Genomic DNA, 27,783 nt, shown 5'->3' on the forward strand with positions numbered 1-27,783 from the left:
TTTCTGACAGTCATACAGTGAATGCTGTATTCAGTGACTTTCCTTTTTAAAGAAGAAATGCCAAGTGAAATGTATCCATTGTAAGTAAATGGGAAAATATCGTTTGTTTGGTAGGATTTTACTTTAGTTTATTCATTTTCCCTTTAATCAGCCAGATACAATAGTTGGCAGCAATTAAACTGACTGCCGAAGGGGTCCTTGAGTTTCCAGTTTCATTTACTGGAAACAGGTGGAGTTTCTGCAGTGGATCAAAGTTTTTTGTCTCACTGTTGACCAGTTGGTGGAAAGCAAACTGCAAACCATAACCACCGCCTCCTCAGAAACAAATCGACTCAGCAACAATGCTGGAGGAAAGTTTATTTTTCAGTTATGTAACTTGGAGAACTCGTCACTCCTCTCATTGAAAGAAATATTCACAGAGTCTCAGACACAACCTTAACATCAACAGTTCATTCGAGGATCACTACAGCACTGTTTAATATTGAGAAAAATTGATAAATAGTCAGAGTCATGTTGTGATACAGCATGGTTCCAGACCCTTCGGTCCAACCAGTCCATGCCAGTCATAATCCCAAACTAAACTAATCCCACCTGTGTGTACTTGGACCATATCCTTCCAAACATTTGATATTCATTTACTTATCCAAATGTCTTCTAAAGGTTGTAAGATCATCCCACACAAAAACCATTCTCATTGTAAAAAGTTGTCTCTGATATGTTTTTTAAAATTTTTCTCCTCTCATTGTAAAAACATGTTCCCTATTGTTGAAATCCCACACCATAGGGAAAATTCACCAATGTCTTAGTCAAAAATTGAAAACAATCCCAGCTCCAAACACTTACAAAATATCACTATGGATCTTCCTCGAGTCCAAAATAAGATTGTCCCCTTTGATCAATGATTTGTAAAATTTACTCGTGTATCTACTGTGATAGACGTTTTCAAATAACTTCTTAAATGCAAATGGTTCACATCAATCGGATTAAAGTAACATTTCGTGCACTACCCCACACAAAAAAAAGAACTAGTTTGTTAACATGATTTGCTCTGAGGAAGTCTACGATGGATTCTTTTATCAAACAAAATCATTTCCACTGTTGTGAGCGCTCGTCTATCTTCTGTGCAATGGTCTGAATTTTAAGTTGTGTCTGACTGCAGATGAAACTGGCTGATCTGGGTAAAAGTACAGTTTGTGCCTTTCACATTGTTAATGTATATTGCTGACTTTAGGTGTTGTCCCAGGCATCGTCTGGCACCATTAATTAGACCATTAATTTCCACATCACTAGCCAGATTATCAGGTGGAGTTTATTGATATGTGATATTTTTGAAACGAAAGCTTCGTACATTTCCAGTATGAATCATGTCAATTAGAGCCATTCACCTTTCCACTCATGGCTTGATAAACTTATATGAGGTCGCCCCCCCGAACTCTCACCCTCCTGTGATAAAGGTTCCAGTCTATCTGGATTTCCAATGGTGGTTCTGTTCCCTCACATTCTGCTGTTTAAGATCCTCCTGCCACCCCAGGTCCACAGACAGTGTCCCTTGATACCAATTCAAAGAAATGAAAGGAACTTGTCCCACCATATTTTTCAATTTTCTTTGGCTTCAAACACCATCAAAAATAAATGTTTGTGTCATTGCTGATTTATGGGAGAATGCCGTGTACACAATATCTGCTGAAATACCTGCCATACCATCCTGAATCTGGTTCGCAGGTTCATCTGTTGCTCACAGACGCAACCAGACATCAGGGAACAATGAACATCGCCCACACCCAACTCTCCACCATTCCCCTCTGTAGTTTGCACTTTGTGAAATCCGTGTTGTCAATAATAATTTAAAAGAAAGTTTCTTTTTTAAACTTTCTTAATTCATGTTGCTGATCTTGGCTGAATAAAGGTATGTTGCTGTCAGCATTTCTGGGGAACATGTCTGCACTTTTTTCATGTCAGTTTATATTAAGACAAGAATTGTCAAAATGTCCTGAGAAACAACGTTTAGAAATGGGCCTATTAGCTCCTCAGGGCTGTACCAACTGTTTGAATATTGATACAGTTCTGCCCCTACTTTTTCCCCATAAGCCAGGATTTACAGCATTGGAGATCATATCTATGTTGATAATGGATTAGACCCTACACAATGTTCCCGAATGTTTACAGTGCTATCACCTGCAGGGTTATGGACAACATGCTATAAATTGGGTCTTGGCTGGAAGGCTCTGTCTTCACGTGATACAGGTGCGATGGGCGAAGTGATCTCTCTCTGTCGTGAAAACTTCCTACTACTCTAAATTCATCTTTCCTACTTTGTCTCGTTCAGAGGCTCTTCATACCAGAAATATTCCAAGCATTCGTTTCAATGAGATCAATACATTCCACCTGATAGTCTGGCTTGTGATGTGGAAATTAATGGTCTAATTAATGGTGCCAGACAACATCACTTTATTCAACTAAAGTCAGCAATATACATTCACAATGTGAAAGGCACAAACTGTACTTATACCCAGATCAGCCAGTGTCATCTGCAGTCAGACACAAAATTCAGACCATTGCACAGAAGATAGACGAAGATAGACTGTTTGATAAAACAGTCCATCATAGACTTGCTTAGAGCAACTCGTGAATATTGCTTGATATCTTTTTGTGTGGGGTAACACATGAAATGTTACTGTATTCCGACTGATGGGAACCATTTGCACTTCAAGTTATTTGAAAACGTCCTTCAAAACAGATATGTGAGTAAAAGTTAGAAATCATTGATCAAAGGGACAATTTTTTTGGATTCAAGGAAGATCCATAGTGAGATTTTGTAAATGTTTGGAGCTGTGATTGCTTATATTTTTAACTAAGACGTTGACATACAGTGGACAACTTCACAGTTTGCTGTAACATGAAATTCGCAACCTGTGAACCTGGAAGGTAATGGTTCAGAATTTAACAAGGACCTAACAAGGTTCGTGAATGGACCAACGAATGAATCATGAAATTTAACAAAGGCATTTCTGAAATGATTAATTTAGCTAGGATGAATGTAGAGACACAAATTCACATCTCTGTTTGCATTTCAATATGCTATAAATCACTTTTCTATTATATCCTAAAATACTTGCTTCTTCGTTCATATTTAATACACTCTATCTTGTTCCAGTGTGAAGATAGTTTCTTTATTTATTTCACTCAAGACTGTAAGCTGTATTTTTGCCTCAGTATTGACCAAACTCGGTTTGGTGCAGATAATATCACTTGATCTGCTTTTTCAGGAAGTGAATCTCTCCACCTGTTATGTCAAAATAATCTGTTCATGCTTAGTTCGAAATGAATCCTGTTAATATCATCCCAAATTCAGACTCAGTTATTTTGTATTTATTCATTGGAAATGAACAGAATATGACTGGTCTGTTCTTGGTGGAGTGGGAGAGGGAGTTAAAGTGTTCAGCCACGGGGCCGTGGGGTTGGTTGGCACGGGTGTCCCACAGATGTTCTCTGAAATGATCAGCAAGTTAGTGTCCTATCTCCCTGATGTAGAGGAGTCCACATCAGGTGAAACAGACACAGCAGATGACATTTGTGGAAGTATAGATAAATTTCTCTGGATCATTTGGGGCCTTGTCGGAGGTGAGGTGGAGGTGTGGGCACAGATTTTGCACTTCCTGTGGTGGCAAAGGAAGGTGATAGGGGTGAGGAGTGGGCTGGTGGAGGGGCATGGACCTGACGAGGGAGTCGCGGAGGGAATGGTGCCACCGGAATGCAGATAGGGGTAGGGAGCGAAATATACCCGAGTGATGGGGTCTGTTTACAGGCGGTGGAAGCAGCGGAGGATGATATGATGTATGCAAGGTCGGTGCATTGGAAGTTGAGGACCAGGAGGGCTCCCTGTTGAAATTGGAGGAATGGGGTTCAAGGGCATCGTTGACCACGTGGGAGGGGAAATTGCAATTTTTGAAAAAGGAGGTTATCTGGGATGTTTTATGGTGGAACTGGTCCTCCTGGGAGTAGGTGCGGTGCAGGCAGAGGAATTGACAATAAAGGGATGGCATTTTTACAGGAGGTCAGGTGGGAGGAGTGTAGTCCAGGTAGCTGTGGGAGTCAGAAGACTTGTAGTAAATGTTTAGTTGGTCACTGGAGATAGAGGTGGAGAGGTCTAGGAAAGGGAGGGAGGTGTCCGAGATGGTCCCTCTGAAGTTTAGGTCAGGGTGGAAGGTCTTATTAAAGTTGATGAACTGTTCAACCTCCTAGTGGTAGCATGAGGTGGCATTGATACAGTCATCAATGTAGCGGTGGTAAAGGTGCGCAATGGTATCAGTGTAGCTGTGGAAGATTGACTGTTCCACATATCTGACAAAGAGGCAGGCATAGCTGGGGTCCATACAGGTGTCCATGGCTCCCCCTTTGGTTTGGAGGAAGTGGGAGGATTGAAAGGAAATGTAGTTGAGGTTGAGCATGTACTGCTTGGGTTGGCGTGACAGGAAGAAACGGAGATCTTCGAGGCCTACATCATGGCGTTTGGATGTGTACAGGGCCTGGACATTCTGTTCATTCTGGGGCTTATCAATTGCTTGCAGTTATTATGGAACTGCAAGGACAATGGCTGGGAACTCGGAGAAACCAATGATTAGGTCTTCTGCTTGAAGCAAATTTAGATCAGAACATTTAAACACCACAAAGCTCACTGTAGGAAATGACAGTGGTGCAACTTTTAATAATATTTGAAACTTTGTTAAAAATAGGGATTTTTAGTCATAGTTTCTGAAATAATCAAGAAAATAATTAACCGTTAGAACAAGCTCTTTCGAAGAGAGAGGATTTGCAAAGTTTGAAACCATACAGTGCTGTGGTTTATTTGAATTCAATGTCGGTCAGAGTTAGATACAGACAAGGTGATCTCTCCATATATTGATTCTGTTAATCTGACAGACCGACATACCTGTCTGTACAAAACTGTATTATTTGTTTAGTTGATCAAAATTTAGGAAACAGATCAAACAGAATGTATTCGGCTGGGAAGGTGATGGATACAGAAGGCAGAATCAAAAACTGGGAACATTAAATCTGAGAGAGTTACAAGGAGTACAAGATCAAAGACATGATAAGGTGCATGTCAATATGTTCCAGACGTTAGTGAATCGATTGAGTTTGTTCGATGGTCGAGAGACTCGTCCAATGACGTCCTGGAATCAGACCATGAAACAGAGATCGAAAGGTCGATTTGCAAATGTCACTTCGATGTGATCGCTTCACACTCTGTGTCCTGATATAGGCCACATTGGCAGATGTTTCCGCTAGATTGCATCCCCTGGGTTTATTTTCTGATCAGAAGTGAGATGTGTGGCTTGCTGCTGGCACATAGAAACAGGAAGTTGCGCGCCAGCTGAGAATGATCCATCAGGCGCTACTTTCCGTATTATCAGCACAAACAGTCTTCCTACCTCTGAGGGTGAACACACACTGACAGGGTCAAGAACAAACAGACAGATTGCTGTAGGTCTCAACGTTGTATTCAATTCCATTCCCATTTCCCAGAATGAAACAGAAGAGACACAAGGTTATTTCAGCTAGAGTAAATTATCTGTCAGAGAGATAAGAAGAGTTACCATCGGGTGAAAGGAGCTAAATGACAATATGTAGTTTCGCTCATAAACCTATGTTTAAAAGTAGAAAGCTTGAGGGAAGTTAATAAGTAAATCTAAGAGACAGCATTCATTAAAAGTTGGAAAAGTAAAGTTTAAGCAATAAAATTCAGCATGGTAACTCTTCTTATCTCTCTGACAGATAATTTACTCTAGCTGAAATAACCTTGTGTCTCTTCTGTTTCATTCTGGGAAATGGGAATGGAATTGAATACAATGTTGAGACCTACAGCAATCTGTCCGTTTGTTCTTGACACTGTGGAAGTGATATCATATCGGAAGTGGTTGATTCTGTTTTCCGGAGAGGCAATGAGATGTGACATCGGGTGTAAAAAGTGGATGTAATGCTTCTTGACTTCAATCAGGTTTTTGACCAGATCTTGCATCTTCAATAAGGTAAGGGTTCATGGGATCTGGTGCAGTTTGGCAAATGCATCGAAGGTTTATTTGTTGGCAGAAGGTGATGTTTGAAGGTAGTCATTGTGAAGACATCTTGTGTCCAGTGGCTTATTATATGACTTGGTGCTGGATCCTTTGATGTTTGCAGAGTATATGAAAGGTCTAGTCAAGAATGGAGCAATTTTGATCAGTAAGTTCAAAGATGAGGTGAAAAACATTTGGTTTTGCAATTAGTGAGGAGGAAAGCCAGTGTGACATCGATGACCTTGCCTGTCGGAGAGAAGAATTGAAAACAGAACATTATATCCTAAAGTCTGTGAAGTAAAGCATTTTCAAGACTAACAATTTAAGTGAATATATGATGTATTGTTAGAATCTACAAAATACAAAGGATAAGCGATCTTCAGGAATCCTGAAGAAGGGCTCATACCCGAAACGTCAATTCTCCTGTTCCTTGGATGCTGCCTGACCTGCTGCACTTTTCCAGCAACACATTTTCAGCTCTGATCTCCAGCATCTGCAGTCCTCACTTTCTCCTCGATATTGTGGCTAGACCATTAATTCAGGAAGCTGGGGTCTGAGCCCACAGTGCTGCCACATCAAGACCTGAATTAAGGTTGATAATTAAACAACTCATTGAAGGAATAAGCTCCACAGATATTCCCTTGCTCTGCTTTGGAAAGAACAACACATCAGCGCAAAAGTTAAGGCTGAAGCGTTCACAGCAACCTTCAGCCAGATGTGCCAATTGTCTGATCCATCTCAGCATCTTCCATAGATCACCAATATTACAGATACCTGTCAGCAGGGAATTCGCTTCGCTCCACGTGAAATCAAGACACTGTTGGGCGAGTGGCACTGGTTACTGCAAACGCTATGGAGCCTGACAAAATTCTGGCAATAATACTGATGACTTGTGCTAGCCAAGCACTCCCGGTACAGCTGCAACACTGGCATGGACAATGTGGAAAATAGGCCAGGCATGTCCTGGGCACAGAAAACAGGTCAAACCACCCCGGTGAATTACTGCCCCATCAATCCATGCTCAATCATGAGTTAGGTGTAGGAAAGTGATTTCCACAGTGCTATCAAGCAGCACTAGCTCAGCAATAACCTGCGTAAATGTGGGTCATGCAAGGCCTACTCAGCTCATGACTGAATTACAGACTTGATTGAAACATGGACAAAGAACTGAATTCCAGAAATGAGGGGAGAGTGACAGCCCTTCACACTAAAGTCACATTCGACATAGTGTGATATTATGGAGTCCTCGCAAAACTAGATTCAATGGGTATCAGTTGACAACCTCCCTGCTGCCTGCAGTCAGACCTCCCACATTGGAAGATGGCTCTGCTTGTTAGAGGTCAGTCGTCTCAGCCAAAGCAAATCTCTGTTGGAGTTCCTAAAGGAAGTGTTCTTGGCCCAATCATGTTCAGCTGCTTCAGCAATGGCCTTCCCTCCATCAGAAGGTCAGAAGTGAAATCTGCATTGATCTAGCACTTTTTCTGTGACTCCTCAGTCCACATTCAAACGCAACAAAATCTGGACAATATCCAGACTTGAGCTGACAAGTGACAAATAGCATTCACACCACAAAACTGCGAGACAAAGACCATTGACAATAGGAGTGAATCTAACCAAAACCCCTTGATATTCAATAGTGTTACCTTCACTGAATCCCTCACCATCGACATCCTGGGTTTTATTGTTCATTAGAAATTGAGCTGGACACTCCATATAAATACAATGGTTGTAACAACAGGACAGAGGCGAGGAATACTGCAGCGAGTAACTCACCCTTCTGACTTGCAAAGCCAATTGACTATTTAAGAGACAGAAGTCAGGAGAGTAATAGCACAGCTCACCCCTTGACTGGATAGGAGCACCTTCAACTGCACTCAAGAAGTTAGGCATTGTCCAGGACAAACATCCCACTTGATCAGCAGTACATCCACAAGTGCCCATTGCCTCCATATCTGATGCTTAGTACCAGCCGTATGCTGAAAAATGAGTTGCTGGAAAAGCGCAGCAGGTTAGGCAGCATCCAAGGAGCAGGAGAATCAACGTTTCGGGCCTAAGCCCGTCTTCAGGCATACCTGCCATATGCACTATCTAAAATACTGCACTGCAGAAACTTAGCCACTTCCTTAGACAGTATCTTCCCACTACCACTTGCATCTCAATGGACAAGAATAGCAGATACTTGGGAACAGCACCACTGTAAGCTCCTCTCTAAACCACTCCTGACATGGAAATATATCATCGATCCTTGACTGTAACTGGGTCAAAATCTGGAACTCCCTTCCTCAGGCCATTTTGGAACATGTTATTTCAGAAAGGCAGCTTACTGCCATCGTCTGAAGGACACCTACAGACAACTGAAAGCAACCACCGTGTTCCATGAGTCAATAAAAAAAATCATTCAAGCTAACATGACAGTTTGAGAAAGTGGTTGAGGAGGCACTATGGGTATGTAATAAGCAATCAAAAGGTTTGGAGCAAAGTTCCAGAATCAATCTCTACCATGGGAGCTTCAATTAATGAAAGAGTATGAAATGAAAATGCTGGGGTAATGAATGATAATCACAGACCTACCAAAGTTTTGAAACAGGTGAAATGGTTCAGTATTGTCCTTCAGAGGAGGATGTGTGACTTTCCTACCTGGCCTGCCTACCTGTTCAACAAAAAGGCGATGGTTCCTTTCCTGTGCCGAACCTGACTAAGAAAGTGAGGACTGCAGGTGCTGGAGACCAGAGTTGAGAGTGTAGTGCTGGAAAAGCACAGCAGGTCAGGCAGCATCCAAGGAGCAGGAGAATCAACGTTCCAGGCATAACAACTTCATCAGGTATCTTAATGAAGGCCTCATGCCTGAAACGCCGATTCTCCTGTTCCGGATGCTGCCTGACCTGCTGTACTTTTCCAGCACTACAGTCTCGACTGAGAAGCCATTTGGTTGTAATAAAGCTTAAGAAAGATCAACCATAATTAGCCGAGCAAGATGGCAGACCTTCAAAAAGGTAGCTGATGACCACCTTCTTGGGATATGTGACTAACTTTTTCATAAGTCAGTGCAGAATTCAAAAATGCAAATTATGGTGAGTCAGGCTGTTCAGACAGAGCCCGGTACACATTTAAGATTGATGATTGGATGCAAAGTCTCCTGTGGTGTTGCTGTGAACAGCAAAAGAGTTCTTGCCAGTATTGCACTCCAATATTTGTTCATGAAGTAGTGTCAGATTTATTGCATTTCTGTGCTTTCTGTGCATTTCCCACATTAGGTTCACAGTGGTGATATCATGAGACCAGGATTCTCGAACTCCAGTTTGATGTTGAATGGCCAGGGTTTGGAATACCATCGTTTGCCCAGGGTGAAATTTGAATTTAAAGAAATCCTGGAATCGGAAAGAAAGCCAAATGGTGACCATGTAGCCCGAGTCAATGGAAAAATACAAAAACAGCTGCTGCACGAATGCCAAGGCATCTGTCACCTTTCCATGGTCTGGCCGACATGAGATTCCAGACCCACTGGGAAGTTAATTGACTGTGTTCTGAAGTGGCTTTAGCAAGTTATTCAATGGGCAATTGGGGATAGGGACTCATCGCTGACCCGAACCAGAAAGTAATACGTGTAACAAAACCTCACAACAACTATATCAATTAAATGTAATTGTTGCGGCAGTTCCTGATGACATTTCATGTATTTCATGTGAATGTTCTAACACACACTTTGAGTGATGTTGCACCGTCTAAACGGACTACAATATAAATCATTGGTCATTCAGAGTAGATCCAGTTCAACATTTAAGTTTAATAGCAGAATTTTCAGCACTGAATTTTTAACCTAAATAAAAGTTTTCAATAAATAAAATATGTTGCAATTCGTCTTCATTACTTTGTATTCACTTCTACACATGGTCAATATTCTTAAAACATACTTGTTTCGATTTGAATCTTACCAACAAATCACTTTGTTCATCTGGCTTTGCTGTCATCATCACTTCCTTGAAGCCAATTAAGCATTTATGTAAATAAACACAGAAATAGAATTCTCAGAATAGATTACAGAACCACAAAACCCTAATTTATATTTCCCCACAAGCACCGCACACGAATTGTGGAAAAAATGCAAATAACTCAATGGATTCCAATACTAATTGATGTTAGGACTTTTTAATACATAAGTTGTATGATTGTTGAATGACAGAGGTATCAGTTCTCATGTTTAGTCAAAAATCTATAATTCAGAGATACATTGGCACAGCTAATATTTCTGTCTCTCTTTTTCTCTCTTCCCCTCCTGCCTTCTCCCCTTTTATCTTTCTATCTGATGCCGTGTTTTGCCTCTCCACAATCGGACGATGTTTTCCTTAATAACCTGAAGCCAACACCTCCCCAACATATCCTCTCAGCCACATTCATCCATTTCATTAGAGAGATTTGAGTCAAGATTTTCTCAAAAATCTGTCTGAGTATTGAGTGATCTGGAAATACTTGATAGGAATGAGGCTGCAAGACTGGGATAGCGTTTTCATTGTATCTCAGCAGTATTATTCTTGGCTGAGGAATGTTTAATGGTTCAGGGCAATGCTTATTTAGACTATAATTAACCTTTACTGCACATCTCATGGAATGTTTAATATTGTAGAGGTCGATTTATTCTGTATCGACTCTGTGTCGTACCTACTCTGGGAGGGTTTTTTTTAAGGGAACCCTGGACGCAGCTCTACTCTATGTCTAAACCAAAATATATTTGACATGATTGCATTGGACAGTACAATATAGAGGGAGATTTACCCAGCACATTACATGAGCTGTACATTCACAGAAAACATTTGATGTAGCCGTGTAAAGGGGCTTGGACTCCTACCCACTGTCTTTGTGATTTTGAAATGCTTGATACCAGAATAAAAAGGGAACAACACTATGCACCGAAACTTTGTTATACAAGCAGATTATCATCTACAGGCACATACGCAAATCATCTATGAACAACCCTTGCAGTGTTTAATGGATGAGTGCTGAGAGAGCTTTAATATGCAATACGTGTCTATTCCATGCAACACATGCCGACAGTGTGTTTGATATGGTCGTTTAAATGTAGTTTTGATTTGTCTTTAACCTTTTCTGTGACAGTCGTGGTTGTGTTTGACAAATATTCAACAGAACTGGAGGACTCTATGACTATAAATACAGTCACTGCATTCGAGGCAGAATGCAATGCCATCAAACAGGGAGAAAGATGATCCCTGTCTTTTTTCATGATGAGGAGAGATTGAAGCAGCTGGGCTTCAAACACGAAATTTAAATGAGGCCTATATAATTCTGAAAAGAGTAACTTAGAGCAAAGGTCAATGATAGGGAACCAGAAGCAGCTTGTTCAGCCAATGGAGTTTGGTCTTCCAAACAATGACATCATGGCTGAACTGATAATCCTCACCTCCACTTCCCAGCGTTTTAAATGTAAGCATTGATTCAATTACCAAATCAAAATCTGTCCATTTCAGCCTTCGGAATACTGAATGACCCAACCTCGACAGTCTTCTGTGGAAATGAATTCCACAGATTCACAACATTCTGGGAGACAAAATTCTGTTCTGCCTGAAAATTGTGACCTCTAATTCAGAGATTCTACTCCCTGGTCCGAAACTCTCCCACAAGGGGAAACAACATTTCTGCATTTACACCATCAAGTTTCCTGAAAATAATAGATGTTTCAGAATGTCACCACTGAGTCTTCTATGTTCCATTGAGTATAGGCCCAAACGACTCAATCTCTACTCTCAAGACAGTCCCTGCATCCTCAGGATCAGTCGACTCAACCTCGTGTGGATTGTCTCACATTCCAGTGTACCTTTTCTTTGTGATATGAGTCCAAAGAACAATTCACAGTATTCCAGCTGTGGTGAGAATAGAGGTTTTTTTCAGTTTTAACAAAGATTATAGTCATACAGACATCCAGCAAAGAAACAGACCCTTCGGTCCAACTGCACTGACCAGACATCCCAATCTGACTGAGTACCATTTGCCAAACATTTGGCCTACCTTCCTCTAAATGTTACCTGTTCATACACCCATCCAGGTGCCTTTGAAATGCAGTAATTGAACCTGCCTCCACCACTACCACTGGCAGCTTTAACCATACATACACGTGAAAAGGTTACCCCTCAGGTTCTTTTCAAACGTTTCTCCTCTCACCTTAATCCGCTGTCCTCTAGTTTTGGACTCTCTCACTCGAGGAAAAAGGCCTTGGCTATTCACCATATCAATGCCCCCCATGATTTTATAGGTTTTGTTCAGGCCACTCCTCAGCCTCCTTTCCTCTCACTGCAGGGAAAAGAAAAGCCCCAGCCTATTCAGCCTCACCTTATACCTTAAACACTCCAGTTCCAGCATCATTCTTGGAAATCTTTTCTACACCCTCTCAAGTTTCACAAAATCCTTCATAGAAATGGTCAACCAGATTTGTCTGTAATAATTCTAAATGTGGCCTCACAGACGTTCTGTAGAGCTGAGACATGACATCTCGACTCCTACACTTAATGTTATGACCAATGAAGGAAAGCATGCCAAACACCATCTTCCCCACCCTGTCTCCCTGCAACTCCACTTTCAAGGAATGATTCATCTGCACCCTTTGGTGTCTTTGCTCAGCAAAACTCCCCAAGGCCCAGCCATTAATTGTGTAAGTCCTGCCCTGGTTTGCCTTACAAAAATGCAACACCTACATTTATTTAATGAAGCATGGGTTCATGAAAGGCAAGTCAGCTTTAACTGATCTATTGGAATTCTTTGAGGTTATAACGAGCGTGGTAGACAATGGGGAACTGGTGAACGTGGTGTATCTGGATTTCCAAAAGGCATTCAGCAAGGTGCTGCACAAAAGGCTGTTGCATAAGATAAAGATGCACAGTGTTACGGGCAATGCATTAGCAAGGACAGAAGAATGGTTAACTAACAGAATGCAAAAATTGGGGATAAATGGGTGTTTTTCTGGTTGACAATCAGTGGCTAGTGATGTGTCTCAGGGATCAGTGTTGAGACAGCAATTATTTACAATGGTTGGGACTGCAATTGTTTACAATTCAGATAGATTGCTTCAAGTTAGAGACCCAAGTGTAGAGTGTTGTAATTCACAGAAGCCACTTAAATGAGTGATAGGGCAAAGTGTGCAGAAGGATATAGACAGGCTAAGTGAGTGGGCAAGAGTCTGGCAGATGGAGTACAATGTTAGTAAACGTGAGGTCATCCATTTTGGTAGGAACAATAACAAAGTGGGCTACTTTAAAATTGTGAAAAATTACAGAATGCTGCTGTGCAGCGGGACCTGGGTGTTCTTGTGCATGAAACACAAAAGTATGGTTTGCGAGTACAGCAGCTAATTAGGAAGACAAATGGAATAATGTCCTTCATTGCCAGTGGATAGAGTTTAAAATTAGGAGCTGCAGCTGTATAGGGCGCTGGTGTGGCCACACCTGGAGTACTCTGTACACTCTTCATCGCCTTACATGAGATGGCACTGGGGTGGGGTTTGCTGACGAGGTTGACTGTGTTGATTCTGGAAATGAGGGTGTGGGCTTACGAGGAGAGATTGAGCAGACTGGGATTATACTCATTGGAATTCAGAAGAATGGGGGACCGGGTTTGTAAAATCATAAATGGGATAGATAAGACAGAAGCTGGGAGGCTCAACGTTTGGGAGAAGATTTGTAGTTCGGGTGCTCGTTGTTGTGGTTCTGTTTGCCGAGCTGGGAATTTGTGTTGCAAACGTTTCATCCCCTGTCTCGGTGACATCCTCAGTGCTTGGGAGCCTCCTGTGAAGCGCTTCTGTGATGTTTCCTCCGGTATTTATATTGATTGGTATCTGCCGCTTCCGGTTGTCAGTTCCAGCTGTTCGTTGCAGTGGTCGGTACATTGTGTCCAGGTCGATGTGTTTGTTGATAGAATCTGTGGATGAGTGCCATGCTTCTAGGAATTCCCTGGCTGTTCTCTGTTTGGCTTGTCCTATAATAGTAGTGTTGTCCCAATCGAACTCATGTTGCTTGTCATCTGTGTGTGTGTGGCTACTAAGGATAGCTGGTTAAGCCAAAGTCTTCACCCAAAGGGTTGTGAATCTCTGGAATCCCCTGCCTAGTGAAGCAGCTGAGTCGAACCTGTTGAATATTTTAAGGTGAAGATAGATTTGTGAAGAGTAAAGGAATGAAGGGTTATCGTGAGGGGTGGGTAAGTGAAGTCTCAGTCCATTGAAAGATGATCCACGATATTATTGAAAGGCAGAGCTGACTCATGGAGTCAGATGGCCTCCTCCTGATTGTATTTCTTATGTTCGGATGTTGTTATGTTCTAACAGGCCTCCAATTCAAAACGTAATGCTCTCTAACTACTAAATAAAAACTGAAAGAACTGTGGATGCTGTGTATCAGAAACAAAAGCAGAAACTGCTGGAAACGCTCAGAAGGTCTGGCAGCATCTCTGGGGTGAAAGGCTCACCAGTTTATGGTTCCCTGGCTTTTCCATCCAACTTTCTTCAATAATGCTGCCCCATTAGTCACTCTCCAGTCTTCTGGCATCTCATCTTTGATTATCAACAATACAAATATCTCAGCAAGGGGTCCAGGAATCTCTTCCCTAGCTTCCCACAAAGTTCTGGGAAACACCTAATCTAGTCTGTAGGATTTATTTCCATTTTTCTACTTTAGACCTCCAACATCTCCTTTTCTGCAAAATGAACTCATTTTATGATCACATTATTTATTTCCCTAGCTTCCATGCTCCTGTCTACTGTAAATATTGATGCAAAATATTTGTTTAGTGTTTCAGCCATCCCCTGTGGTTCCATGCATGGAAAGCCATGTTGATCTTTAAGGGCTGTATTCTCTCCTTAGATATTCTTTTAACCTTCAAATAATTTTAGAATCTTTTCGGATTCTCCTTCATTCTATTTGCCATAGCAATTTGATGTCCTCTTTTTTCCCTCATGATTTCCTGTTTAAGTATACTCCGATTGCCCTTATACCCTTCTCAGGATTCACTCAATCCCAGCTGTCTATATCTGATGAATGCCCCCTTCTTTTTCTGGACAGAAGTTGCAATTTCCCTCATCATTGAGCTTTCCCCATGCCTTGCCCTTCACACAAACAGAAACATACCATCACTGAACTCTCATTGTCTCATTCTTAAAGGCCTCCCACTTGTCAGCCATCCCTTTACCTGTGAATAACCTCCCCAAACCAACTTCTCAAAGTCTAATACCATCGAAACTGGCCACACTCGTATTTGAAACTTTTCATTTTTAAATCAATTCTATCCTTTCTCATCATTATCATTAAACCAATAGAATTATGATCACTTTCCCTGAAGCCTGCCCCTGTGGACACCTCAGTCACTTGCCCTGTCTTGGTTCCCAACAGAAGGTCAAGTATTGTGAACTGTCTAGTAGGTGCATCCCCATATTGAATAACAACATTTTCTTGTACACACTTAACCAATTTCTCCACCTTCCAAGATCTTAACACTACCCCAAACTCTGTTTGGAAAGTTAAAATTCACGATCATTATCCGTTTTTTCTTACAGATAGCATATTCGCTTGTAAATTTCCCATTAACTATTAGGAGGCCCATTTTACAATCCCAGCAAGGTCATCACCTCTTTCTTATTTTTATGTTTCATCCATATAACTTCACTGGGCAGTCTCCAAGAAATATCCTCTCTACATCCAGCTGTAATGTTCTTTCTAACCAAAACCACCACTCCATCTCCTCTCTTGCTCCTCTGTCTATACATTCTATAGCATCTATATCCTGGAACATTAAGCTGCCAGTCCTGTTCATCCCTGAGCCACATTTCTGTAATGGTAATGATATACTTGTCCCACATTCCCATCTATGGCCTATGTTCATCTGTCTCACATGTTAGGCCTCTTGCATCAAAGTAAATGCAGTTTCGCAGCCTTCCCTCGCTCTTGCCGAACTGTTATCTGCCTTGACCCCTAGAACTGCTCACCATATCACACCTCAAACATTTCTCTTTTCTCACAATCTTGTTGGTTCCCACCATCCCCCTTACTGGTTTAAAACCTTCAGCATACTGCTAGCAAATCTCCCCACAAGAATATCGGTCCCCTTCCATTTCAGATCCCTCTTATATAGGTCATTTCTATCCCTGAAGAGATCCCAATGATTGAAAAATGGGAATCCGAACCCCTGCAGCAGCTCCTCAGCTACACATTAGCTGCTCGATCTGACTGTTCCTAATCTCAATATTCCATTAGTTTTTAAACAAATCCCAACATGACATTTGCCATCCTTATTGACAGTTGAAATTAAAAGCTAACTTTTTGTGGTTCGGAGATGCAGACTCCCTGTAGATTTCTGAATTCAATCTCTATCTTGCCTGTTAAAATGCATAACTTCACGGTTTATGTCTGTTCTCATTTATTTCATCCACATTACATTATTATGCAAAGCTCCTTGTTCACTCTCTTGTCCTATCTGTATGCCTCCACAAACTTCTTTTTGTGTCATACTCACCACTTGTCTCCGCTCCAACTTTTGAGTCATTCGCAAACTTGCCTGCAATATATTCACTTTCCTCATCTAAGTCATCAAAATACTTTGTAATTTTTTTTGTTATCTCCAGAACAGACTTATGTGGTACTCCACAGGTTGACATCCTGTAAAATAAAACACTTAATCAAACTTTTCTGATTGGGATTTCAAAACTCCTCTCTCCATGTTAATACAGTCCCTCCAAAGCCAAGGCTCCTTTCTTATTCAGTAATCTTATCCATGGGTGCTATCAAACACCCTCAGAAAATCAAAACATATTACAATCACAGTTTCCTCCATTTTCTCCAAGAATTCCGATACTTTTATCAGGCAAGATTTCCATTTTGTAAAGCCATTCTCAGTTTTCTGCTATAACATTCCTTTTTAAAGACTCCACCATTTTTTTCAATAAATGATGTTCAACTAACTAGCCTCAGTCAATATTTGTGTGCCTTAACTTTTTATGAGTGAAGGTGTTGGGTGAAGGATCTACTATCAGCCCTCACTTCCAACTGCTGGAGAAGCACTGTCATTGCATCTACTGTGAAAATCTCAACAAAATGTATCTATGTTCATTTACTGAGAAAGCAATTCCACAAATGTTCTAGCTCATCACCTTCTGCTGGCGGACCCAGATTTTACGAAGCAACTCATTGAAAGTCAACAAGGCTAATTAGCATCAAACCAAGATCAATATTTGAGCAAAAATATCTCAATTCCTGGTCACGTATTTTTGTTCATCTCTTTTTCGGACATTAGCTTCGACAATGTGGAGACTGTGTGGGTGGAGCTGTGAAATACCAAGGGACAAAAAACATTAGTGGGTGTCATACAGAGACCCCCAGACAGCAGTGGTCATGTTGGAATAGTATTAAACAGGAAATTAGCCAAGCATGTGATATGGAGACATCGGTGATCATGGGTGATTTTAACCTGCATCTAGATTGGACAAATCAAATTAGCCACAATGTCTAACAGGCAGAATTCCTGGAGTACATATGGGATGGTTTTCTTAACCAACATGTGGATGAACCAACTAGAGAGCAGGCCATCTTAGACTGGGTACTGTGTAATGAGAAGGGAATCATTGCCAATCCAGCTGCGTGAGACTCCTTGGGGATGGGTGACCATGACATGATACAACTTTTTTATCAAGATGGAAAGTGAGCCGGCTGATTTGGAGACTAGGGTGCTGAATTTTAATAAAGGAAACTATGAAGATATATAAGGCATGAGTTGGTGTTGATAGATTAGTGGAAGGTGCTTAAAGGTGTGACAGTAGATAGGCATTGGGAAATATTCAAGGAAATCATGGGGGAGCTGCAACAACTATTTATTCCTGTCTGGTACAAAAGCAAAATGGGTAACAGGGCCAATCCATGGCTTATAAAGGAATTCAGATAGTATCCATTTGAAGGAAGAAGCATAAAGATTGGCCAAGAAAAATAATAGGTCTGATATTTGAGCACAGTTTCGAATTCAGCAAAGAAGGACCAAGGGATTGATGAAGATGGGAAAACAAAGTACAAAAGGAAGTAAGATTACAGGGAACATGGAGACTGAGACGACAAGGTTCCACAGTACGTGAAGAGAAAGAGATTGATGAAGACAAATGTAGGTCCCTACAGATGGAAATTGGGGAAATGTATAACAAAGGACAACGAAACAGCTGAGCAATTGTATACATCCTTTAGTTCTGTCTTCACAAAAAACGACAGTTGTACAGGAGGTTGGTGAGGCTGCAGTTGGAGCATATGTTCTGTTTTGGTCATCTTGCTCGAGGAAGGAAGTTATTAAACTGGAAAGAGTGCAGAAGAAATTTATACGGATGTTGCTCGCACTCAGTGGTCTGAGTTATAAGAAGAGGCTGAACAAGCTCGAACTTCTTTTCTTGGCAGTCCAGGAGACTGAGAGGGGACCTTGTACAAAATTATGAGAGGCATACACTCAGTCTTTTTTGCCAGGGTTGGGGAATCGAGGATTAGATGGCATTAGTTTAAGGTTAGAGGGGAAAAGTACAAATGGGAACCTGAGGGGCAATTTGATTACACAGTGGCTGGCACGCGTATGCAATGAGCTGCCAGCGGAAGTGGTTGAGGTGGGTACGTTAGCAAAATTTATCGGCATTTTGACAAATACATGGATAGGAAAGGGTTAGAAGGGTGTGGACTAAATGCAGGGAAATGGGGCTAGCATGGGTGGACATTTTGGTCAGTATGGACCAGTTTGGGCTAAACGACCTCTCTCTGTGCTGTAGGACTCTCTGACTCGAAGATAGAAATCAGGTACCAGAAATCCTGGAGAATCCAAGATTTATTGAGAGGGAAGAACTGAAGGAGGTCAATATTAATAGAGAAATGCTGCTGGGAAATTGAGGGGATTGAACCCGATAAATCCTCAGGGCCTGATAAATCTACATCCCAGAGCACTTAGGAAATGGTTCTAGAAATAGTGGATGCTTTGGTTGTCAGGATTCACTAGATTTTGGTACAGCCTTTGCAGATTGGAGGGCAGCTACTGCCACTCCAATACTCAGAAAGAGAGGTACAGAGAAACCAAGGAATTATAGACCAGTGAGCTTCAGATCAGTAGTGGGGAAAATTATCAAATCCTTTATCAAGTACTTTATGGCCAAGCATTGAGAAAGCTGTGGCAAGATCAAACAGAGTCAGCATGGATTTATGGAGGGGAAATCATGCTTGTCAAATCTATTGGAATTCTGTGAAGATGTAACTATCAGAGTCGACAAAGGGGCACTGGTCAATATGGTATATTTGGGCTTTAAGAAAGTTTTTGACAATGTCCCACTTAAGACATCACTGTACAGTATTAAAGCGCATGGGATTGGGGTAGGTGTACTGAGATCGATAGAAAACAGATCGGTCGAGAGGAAACCGAGTAGGGCTTAAGGGGTCCGTTTCAAATTGGCAGCCAGTAGCTCGTGGGGCGCCACAGGGAGCCCAGCTATTAACAATTATTTTAATGATTTGGATGAGGGAATAAAATGCAATATCTCAAGGTTTGCAGATGATACCAAGTTGGGTGGGAGGGTGAACTGTGACGAGGATGCAGAGACCCAATGGCATGGTCTGGACAGATTGGGTGAGCAGGCAAAACAATGGCAGATGCAGTTATTTTGGATAAATGTCAGGTTATTCACTTTGGAGACAAAAGTAAGGTGGTGGATTACTACCTGACTGGCTGTAAATTGGGAGAGGAGAGTGTGCTGCAGGGCCTACATGTCCTTGTGCACCAGTCACTGAAGGTAAGCTTGCGAGTGCAGCAGGCAGTAAAGAAGGCAAATGCTATATTGGTCTTCATTGTGAGATGCTTCAAGTACAGGAGCAGGGATGTGTTGTTACAGTTAGTTATACAGAGCCTTGGTGAGGCCACACCTCAAACACTGTGTGCAGTTTTGGTCTCATTTTCTGAGGAAGGGTGTCCTTGCTTGGAAATAAAATACGAGGATAGATTGTCCAGCTTAGGATTGTATTCACTGGAGTTTAAACGAATGGGAGGGGATCTCATTCTAACAGGACGAGACAGGGTAGATACAGGGAGGATGCTCCTGATGGTGGGTGTGTCTAGAATCAGGGGACACAGACTGAAGATTTGGGGTGGATCATTTAGGACAGAGATGAGGGAGACATTTCTTCACCCACAGAGTGATGAGCCCGTGGAATTCATTATCACAGGAATTAGTTGATGCCAAGACATTAAATGTATTGAAGAGCGGCTCAATATAGCACTTAAGGCAAATAGTTCAAAGGGGGAGTAAACAGGATGAGGTTGTTGAGTTGGACAATAAGCCATGATCATGATAATGTCAGAGCAGGCTCAAAGGGCTGAATGGCCTCCTCCTGCTCCTATCTTCTATGTTGAAGAGGATATTGCCCTGAGAAAACCATGGACAGTATTAGTGCTTCCCCATTTAACTCAAAATATCACTCATCATCCCACCCGAAAAATAATATGGAGACATAACCACTCAAATTTCAATGACACATCACCTCCCAAGTGTCAAGATGTGATGACTGAAGTGCAGCTTTGCTCAGTCTTAACACAAGATGTCATTTTGTTCTGTGATTGTGTGTGTGTCTGCAATTCTATGTGCGCATGTGTCTGTGTGCGTGTATCTGTGTATGTATGTGTCTGTGTCTGTATGGTTGTATGTGTGTGTGTGTGTGTGTGAGTGTCTGTGTGTGTCTCTGTGTGGGGATGTGTGCATAACTGTGTCTGTTTGTGTCTCTGTGTAGGTGCATGTCTGTGTGTGTGCGTGTGTATGTGTGCATGTACATTTCTGTATCTGTAGCCATGTGAAGCACATCATATTTCCTTGAAACTACTTTCTTTGTCAGAGGCCACCAGCATGCTCCAGTTGCTGGAAGGTGCTCTGATGTATTTCAGATTGTGTGCCTCCATGTAATGTAACTTTACTGCTTGATGAAAAGACTGATTCATAAGAGACAACTTCTATCACCAATTTCTCACTAACAATTACAGAGTGTCATGATGAGTTATTATCTTTAGTTTTAGCATTTAAGGTCACCCTGACAGCACATGTCAAACCAATGGAAATCTTCCCATTCATTTCTCTCAGCCAATAGGGACTCTCTCCATGTATAGTCGATGTTCAAGACTGTCATACCATTCTTCAGCGTTCCTAAAGCGGACCCTTTGGTCCATCACTAGCTGCCTGGCTGTAGGAATCTCACCATGCAGGAAGTAAGTTCACATGTCACATGCTTCTATTCTGTCAACATGCCCAAGATACACTTGTTGGATGATTTAGGGACTCTCCATTTGAGAGGACACAGAATTCAAGAATTTGTCATGTCACCTCCAAATCTCAGCATTCTAACTGGGATACCTTCACCCACATCTCAATTCAACCCAACAAACGCTGCATGTCTCCATACCTTTTCATTCCACCCTCTGTATGTTCCAGGAACACAAAACTCCTTGCAAGGGCATCCGTACCTCTCAGATTATTCCAGACCAGACAACCAAGGGAAAGGGAGTAAGAAAGGACTGCAGCTCAGAGTCAAAAAGCGTGGCGCTGAAAAAGCACAGCGGGTCAGACAGTATATCCAAGGAGAAGAGTCAACGTTTGGGGCATAGGCTTTTCATGGAGTGTCCTGCCCGAAACATTGACTTTTCAGTCAGAAGTGAAGACTATTGTTGGGACAAGGTCTGCTGTTAGAATTGGGCAGTGAAAAGTTAGTTGTCACTCTAATAGAATGCCATAATACAACATTCTTGTGGATGGATTATCTCATGCTCCAAATAAAATACAATGAACATCATTGTTATGTGAATCATGAAAAAATTGGAGAACATTAACAGACTGATAACAAAGTCACAAAGCCACCAGTTGACACAGGAGAAGAAAACAAAGAATACAGATAAGCAAGTTCAAGCAGAATTATCAGAGACCATATTTGATTGAATGACTGAGACAAAACAACTACAGATGACGAACAAATGGATATTTTCAGTTCAGAGAAATTAACTGAGCTACAGCGGAAAGATGAAACACTGAAGCAATATATTGAAAGGCACACACAGAAGTAGAATCGGAAAGCATTCCCAAATGTTACTAACCTAAAAATGATGTCTTGATGAGGAAATGGAGGCGATCACATATTCAGGCAGATGGGAAAGTGGCAGAAATTCATTACCAGGGGCTTTTCGAAAGGAGGTGTGGCATGGAGCACCTGAGCTACCTGTAGGTCATTGTGGGAGTGATAAAACTCACCAAAATACAAGAACATTTTTACTGGCCTAGAATGCATTAAATGGAGTTTACAGTTGATAGAAATGTCAAACATGTCATGCATCTGGAAAACCTCAGGCAGGAATAAAACCAGCACCTTAATACCCATCCCTGAATTTGAGGAACCTTTTACAATTCTTTGAAGAGGTGACAAGTAGGTTAGACCAGGGAAACCCAGTGAATGTGGTCTACCTAGACTTCCAAGAGGCCTTTGATAAGGTGCCACACGGGAGGCTGCTGAGCAAGGTGAGGGCCCATGGTGTTCGAGGTGAGCTACTGGTATGGATTGAGGATTGGCTGTCTGACAGAAGGCAGAGAGTTGGAATTAAAGGTTCTTTTTTGGAATGGCAGCCGATGACAAGCGGTGTCCCGGAGGGTTCAGTGTTGGGGCCGCAGCTGCTCACATTATATATTAATGATCTGGATGAAGGGACTGGGGGCATTCTAGCGAGGTTTGCCGATGATACAAAGTTAGGTGGACAGGCAGGTAGTACTGAGGAAGTGGGAAGGCTGCAGAAGGATCTGGACAGTTTGGAAGAGTGGTCCAGGAAATGGCTGATGGAATTCAATGTGAACAAATGCGAGGTCTTGCACTTTGGAAAAAAGAATACAAGCATGGACTACTTTCTAAATGGTGAGAAAATTCGTAAAGCCAAAGTACAGAGGGATCTGGGAGTGCTAGTTGAGGATTCTCTAAAGCTAACCATGCAGGTTGAGTCCGTGATTAAGAAAGCGAAAGCAATGTTGTCAATTATCTCAAGAGGGTTGGAATATAAAAGCACCGTTGTGCTGCTGAGACTTTATAAGGCTCTGGTTAGGCCTCATTTGGAGTACTGTGTCCAGTTTTGGGCCCCACACCTCAGGAAGGAGATACTGGCACTGGAGCATGTCCAGTGGAGATTCACACGGATGATCCCTGGAATGATAGGTCTAACATATGAGGAATGGCTGAGGATCCTGGGATTATATTCATTGGAGTTTAGAAGATTAAGGGGAGATCTAATAGAAACTTACAAGATAATACATAGCTTGAAGAGGGTGGACGCGAGGAAATTGTTTCCGTTAGGTGCGGAGACTAGGACCCGTGGACACAGCCTTAAAATTAGAGGGGGTAAATTCAGAACAGAAATGCGCAGACATTTCTTCAGCCAGAGAATGGTGGGCCTGTGGAATTCATTGCCGCAGAGTGCAGTGGAGGCTGGGACGCTAAATGTCTTCAAAGCAGAAATTGATAAATTCTTGACGTCACGAGGAATTAAAGGCTACAGGGAGAATGCGGGTAAGTGGAGTTGAAATGCCCATCAGCCATGATTGAATGGCGGAGTGGACTCGATGGGCCGAATGGCCTTACTTCTGCTCCTATGTCTTATGGTCTTACGGTCTTACAAGGTTCTTAACTGATTCAGTAGGTCCCCTACATAAAACAAAAAGTGGGAGTCAGTATTTGTTAACAATAATAGATGAGTCCATTAGATTTGCAGAGGCTATTCCATCTGTGCAATATCACTGCTCGAAGGATTGTAGAAGAGTTACCCCAGTGTTTAACTCAATAAAGACTACCCACAGAGATACAACCAGATCAAGGATCAAATTTTACATCAAATTTATGGCAGGGAGTGTTAGAAAGGTGGCATCAAACTTCAAAGACCATTAACAAATTTAGGGAAGACCATATTGTGGGCTTATATTCAAGATAATCCAACCAACTGGATAAAGGAATTCCATTTGCACATCTTGCCAATAGGGATGTACTAAATGAATCTGCCTCTTTCAGTCCATTTGAATGAGTGTTGGGGCACGAGCTGAGAGGACCACTGAAATTAAATAAGGAGAAATTAGTGAGTCAGAGTTCACCTACATATTTGAACTGTGTATCAAATTTTAGGCAATGATTAAATTGAGCGGGGAGTTGGCTAGATGGCATTTAAAAGAAGCACAGCACCTAATGAAGCAGGAAGCAGACAAGAGATCGAAAATTTGGAATTTTTTGAACATGGATAAAGTGTTAGTGTTACTTCCACTTGAACAAATAAAAGCAAGATTTAGTGGAACTTATCAAAGTGAAAGAAAATTGAGTGAGGTGAATTATTTGATAAGGACTGCAGATAGAAAGCAATCTCAGAGTGTCATGTGAATATGCTCAAATGATAATTTGATCCTGTGACAAAGCTGTTACTTTAACAAGGTTAGGTTGTCATTCGGTCTTTTTTCTTCTGGAGGTCATAAAAACTCAGGTTCAGAAAAAGTCTGAGTTTGGAAGGGTTCTAGGGCCAATTTGACAATAGCTAACAGATACTGCCGCATGCAGAATGCTTTCAAGTTTAAAAAACAAACACTTGTATATTGAAAGGGAGCGGCCAGTTCTCCCAGCTCAGCTTTTCTCTGGTTTAGTTTTTTTTAGCAGTCGTGTGAAGAAAGACTGCTGGACCCAAAGAAGCAGGTCCAGGCTGGTAATCTCTCTCAGGTGTCTATCCTGTGATAACTTGTGTTTGATATGACCATTTGTGCCAAGGGGTGCTTGTGGGGATGTTGCAAGTACCTTGGAACAGATACACTGTTAGGTTTTAGGATAGGATAAGTTATTCGGTATTCTGTTTCTGTTCTTTGTGTTTCATTCAGTAATCTTTTAAATAAATCCTGTTTGGTTTACAATGAGGTGGTTTAACCAGCTGATTCTCTCCTTGAATATCCACTGTACACCTTCTCAAAACAACTAGCAAAGTTAGGGTCTGGGCTACCTTCTTGAAATATTTTAAGGGGTTTGGTCTGGTCCATAACAATCGAGAAGGAAAGTAAAAGGAGAGTGTGTGACTGGAATCAACTCGCGTGACAAAGTGAGTTCACAGGATTCTGAATTGGACTTTCCTCAAATTAAAATGGACAATGAGGACGTTCTCAAAATTTGGTATAAATTATTGAGGTACCTTCCACCGGAAATCAAAGTGACCTGAAAGAGTTATTTCTATTACATGGGTGAGATATGTGGGAATAAGCTGGGAAGTACTAATTTAATTATGCATGATATAGATATAGGAAATGCTGTTCCAATTAAGCAATATCCTTATAGATGTACGCCAAAGAAAGTTGGTATCGGTTCAAAGACAACTTGAACGCATGTTCCAAAACAACAGCATCAAAGGGAGTTGCAGGAATTGGAGCTCAGTCATAGTAATGGTGCCACAACCAGATGATTGTGTGCAGCCTATTGCAAAGTTAATGCACTTGCAGCGTCTGATTCATATCCAATTCGACATTGAGAAAACTGTATTGAAAAGGTAGAACAAAGCAACTTATATTTGTAATTTGGACTTGCTCAGAGGATACTGGCAGGTACCTTTATCCAAAGGAGAGAAGACAATTTCGGCTTTTGTAACAATGAATGGATGTTACCAACTTAAAGTCATAGAGTCATAGAGATGTACAGCATGGAAACTGACCTTTCGGTCCAATCCGTCCATGCCGACCAGATATCTCAACCCAAACTGGTCCCAGCTGCCAGCGCCGGCCCACATCCCTCAGTAATCTTTTAAATAAGGTGGCTTACAATGAGGTGGCTTAACCAGCTGATTCTCTCCTTGAATATCATATATCAATCCAGATGCCTTTGAAATGTTGCAATTGTACCAGCCTCCACCACTTCCTCTGGCAGCTCATTCCATACACGTACCACACTCTGTGTGAAAACGTTGCCCCTTAGGTATCTTTTATATCTTTCCTCTCTCACCCTATACCTATGCCCTCTAGTTCTGGACTCCTTAACCCCAGGGAAAATACTTTGTCTATTTATCCTATCAATGCCCCTCATAATTTTGTAAAATTCTATAAGGTCACCCCTCAGCCTCCGATGTTCCAGGGAAAACAGCCCCAGCGTATTCAGCCTCTGCCTGTGGCTCAAATCCTCCAACCCTGGCAACATCCTTGTAAATCTTTTCTGAACATTTTCAAGGTTCACAACATCTTTCCGATAGAAAGTGGACCAGAATCGCACACAATATTCCAACAGTGGCCTAACCATTGTCCTGTACAGCCGCAACATGACCTCCAAACTCCTGTACTCAATACTCTGACCAATAAAGAAAAGCATACCAAACACCACCTTCACTATCCTACCTATCTGCGATTCCATTTTCAAGGAGCTATGATCCTGCACTCCAAGGTCTCTTTGTTCAGTAACACTCCCTCAGACCTTACCATTTAGTGTACAAGTCCTGCTAAGATTTGCTTTCCCAAAATGCAGGACCTCACATTTATCTGAATTAAACTGCATCTGCCACTCCTCAGCTCATTGGCCCATATCCTGTTGTAATCTGAGGTAACCCTCTCCGCTGTCCACGACACCTCAAATTTTAGTGTCATCTGCAAACTTACTAACTGTACCCCTTATGCTCGCATCCAATTCATTTAAGTCATGCAATTTGGTTTAGAAAATGTGCCAGCCACATTTGAAAGGCTAGCTAATAAAGTAATTTCTGGGTTATTCAATTGTACGGTGTACATCGACAACCTTGTGATCTTTTAGTCACACACAGAAGGAACATTTGCAGCATTTATTGGAAGTATTCAATTGACTTTGGGAGGCAGGCTGGTGATAAACCTGTCTAAGTGTGAATTCTCCAAAGTCCGAGTCATGTCCCTCAGCCACGTTGTCAGGCATGGACAGGTGGCCCCGACAATGCCATTGACAACGACAGCAGGACGATGGTTCCTGGGAATGAAAAGGTTTACCAGAAGTTTGTACCAAACTATAGGAGTGTGGTTGCTCCACTAATTGACTAATTGAAGAAGTGCAGGAAATTTCAGTGGACAGTAGAATGTCAGAAAGCATTTGCCAACCTGAAAGCTGTGTTAGCCACTGCCCCAGTGTTAGCGATGCCGAATTGCACAAAGCTCCTCAAGATGGCTTCTGATGTGAGTGATATGAGTGTTGGTGTTGTATTCTTACAAGATGACAATGAGAAGATAGAAAGCCCCATTGGGTATTTCTTCAGGAAATTGAATACTCATCAGAAATATTCCACAATTGAGAAGGAGAACCTTGAGCTTGGTGTTCCAACATTTCAACATTTGTATTGTCAGTAATGGGCCTTGGTCAATTGTCTGGACTGATCATAACCCATTAAAGCTTTTGGTGAAATGTAAGGGCTGCACTTCCAGATGGTTTACATGGAGCTTATTACTGCAGCCATTCAATTTGAAAATGATACACGTGGCAGGATGAGAAAATGCATTTGCTGATGACTTGTTACAACTTGGATAATGTAAGATGGAGGGATTTGGTGACAGGAGTAAATGGACAGAAACAGAATGCTGTAGTGAATACTTGCATGGTTCCAGGTGATGCAAGGTGTATGTATTGTCATGTAATAATAGATTAAGACTAAGGTTTTTAAAATGAAATCATCTTTGTCTCTTATTCATGTTGCAGTACAA

At 41.7% G+C, this 27,783-nt stretch overlaps 1 long non-coding RNA gene across 1 annotated transcript in view; it reads right to left on the reverse strand.

The window, feature by feature from the left end:
* Window positions 1–6,026: 6,026 nt before the first annotated feature.
* The window catches only part of LOC140487733 (uncharacterized), a 31,100-nt gene continuing 9,343 nt past the window's right edge, over window positions 6,027–27,783 (reverse strand). The window contains exons 2-3 of the long non-coding RNA XR_011962912.1: window positions 9,989–16,702; window positions 6,027–6,302 (exon numbers count right to left, since the gene is read on the reverse strand). This is a non-coding gene — a long non-coding RNA (uncharacterized lncRNA). The remainder of the gene's footprint in view (window positions 6,303–9,988; window positions 16,703–27,783) is intronic.

The sequence above is a fragment of the Chiloscyllium punctatum genome, chromosome 17 (genome assembly GCF_047496795.1).
Source record: "Chiloscyllium punctatum isolate Juve2018m chromosome 17, sChiPun1.3, whole genome shotgun sequence".
Classification (NCBI taxonomy): Eukaryota; Metazoa; Chordata; class Chondrichthyes; order Orectolobiformes; family Hemiscylliidae; genus Chiloscyllium; species Chiloscyllium punctatum.